Here is a 2,528-nt window from a genome sequence, read left to right on the forward strand (position 1 = left end):
AAAACCAATATATATATAATATATAAAAATGTTATATAAATCTATAGGGGCTCTCGAGGCCCAGAGGCTAAGGTGTTCACCTCACATTCAATAGGTCCTTGGTTTGAATCCGCATAGCGACGCAAATCTTTCTTCCCTTTAAATTATCTCCTTTCACCTTCTTTTCTACTCTAAAGCAATGTCCACTCGTCAGCTTTCATCTCCACTTTCTGCCTCCACCCCCTCACCTCCTTTGCTCCCTCCTCTGGGCTCCTGACTCTTTCTGGGGCCTTTCTTTTTCCACTCCTTGACTCTTTCTTACTGCGGTCTTTCAACCACACCCCTGCTCTTATGGTAGGAAAGATCTACATCTCGCTTTCTCGGACAAGGGCGAAAAACCTCGGAGGTCGCGTATTCACGTTGCGCACGTTAAAGATCCCTTGGTGGTCCAAAATCGATAAGAGTAGGCTTCGGCCGCCACCCGGGCGAAATTCAAAATTTCCAAACCAACTGAAAATGTTTAATATGTCCCGCGCGCTTATGCAGTTGCGAGCGCCGTAAAATACCCACCCCCTCACCATCCCCTCCACCCCACCCCCTGAAAATGATATACTTCTTTGGTATATGTATTGTCTAAGGTCCGTGACAGGCACTCGTTTTCAATATATTACAGCAATAATATGAATATGCCCGTGTCTATATTTAAGAATCTTTGATAAGCCCATACCCGTCCTAGGAAACTTTCCACATAATCATATGTACGCCTATTAATTAAGTGTACAGCATCCATTCCCCCTCCCACTCCCCCCCTTTTTTAGGTAACTATCAACTCATCGAGCACTCAGATTATTCGACAGTCGCTTGAAAACAAACTGTTTTTGGTGTACTATAAACAAATAACCTCCTTATTTATCCCCTCTCTATCTGTCTATGTGCGTCTGCCTATGTGTCTGTCTAGCGCGCTCTGTCTTTCTGTCTACCAAAATCAGATCTCTCTATAGTAAACTACTATTATTATTATTATTATTATTATTATTATTATTATTATTATTATTATTATTATTATTATTATTATTATTATTATTATCATTATTATTATTATCATTATTATTATTATCATTATTATTATCATTATTATTATTATTATTATTATTATTATTATTATTATTATTATTATTATTATTATTTTTATTATTTTTATTATTATTATCAATATTATTATCATTATTATTATATATTATGCATGTATAGGCCTATTAATATGGAAGAACTTGCCCTGGGAAAGAGACCAAAAGGAAGACCAAAATTGAGGTACAAAGACACCTGCAAAAACAGCTTATCTAAGCTTGGAGTAGATGTTGGCATCTGGGAAGAAATAGCTGAGGACAGAAAAGCACGGAGGAAAATGATAAAGGAAAGAACTATAACGCTAAAGAGCAGCCTTAGAAACAACCAGGCTGAGAAGCGCCAACGACAAAAGGAAAACAGGGGAAATACAAAGCTTCGATCCATGTCACTGACTGGCAAGCACTGCGACAGAATCTGCGCTTCAAACATTAAGAAGAATTAGCCATGAAAGAAGCTGCATGAAGACAACATTGAGACCATCTACAGCTAAACTGACCGTCTGTATAGACGAAAAGAACTATACATGATATGTATATAATATTGAAAAGGTTTGGTGTGTCCCGCGCGCTCATATGACCTTATGCAATTTCGAGCACCGTAAAACACTTACCCCCCCCCCCCCCCAAGTTTTATAGTAGTCGTAGAATGTCTTTTTGATAAGTCGGTGAGGATAGGGAAGTTGATTACTGTGGGTGTCTTTGAAAAAAAAAAAGAACAATTTAAAGGGCAAAAACTCAACCAATCTCAACAAAATTCTAAGAAATATAATTCAAGCAAGGGGGTATCAAATTTTTCAAGGTAAAGAAAGTTAATCTGCGTGTTCAAGAAATATGAGGATTTAAAAATGTTGGTTTGGTTTGTTCCTATTATTTTAACCCTTGACTATATTATGACAGTTGTTGTCACAGTTCTTCTCCTTGCTCCACCCTTAAATTCACAAAATGTTTCTGTCTCTTTGTGTTACAGACCAGTGGATTTGCTGTGATTGCAGACAAGCTGAACTTCTATCGTTACATCTCCCACTTCCGGGCTGTGCATCGTGGTTCGTTCTTCACTGAGATGAGGACTACTTCCGTGAGAAAGCTGCTGCCAGAAGCTTGGGGTTTGTCTCTGCCAGTTTTATTCCACGTTATTTTTGTTTGTTTGTTTTATTTTGTTCTTTATCTTCAATGAACTCAAGATGGTATGGCGGCCCTTTCAAAGGTGAAGAGGTATAGGTCGGTGACCGGGCCTCAGACCAAGGGGAAATTTTCCCAGAAAGACAAAATAGATTTGCCCTTCATTACTCCTGGTTGAAGTTTAACCTTTTGTTGTGGGCAAATACCCTCCTGGCCCACGGGGGTTTGGCCACCGTTTGTGCTGCCATTTGCAATATAATCGGACTTCTATAAGGAATGTATATTTTTGAAAGAAGGGTTAAT

The sequence above is a fragment of the Aplysia californica genome, unplaced genomic scaffold (genome assembly GCF_000002075.1).
Source record: "Aplysia californica isolate F4 #8 unplaced genomic scaffold, AplCal3.0 scaffold00019, whole genome shotgun sequence".
Classification (NCBI taxonomy): domain Eukaryota; kingdom Metazoa; phylum Mollusca; class Gastropoda; order Aplysiida; family Aplysiidae; genus Aplysia; species Aplysia californica.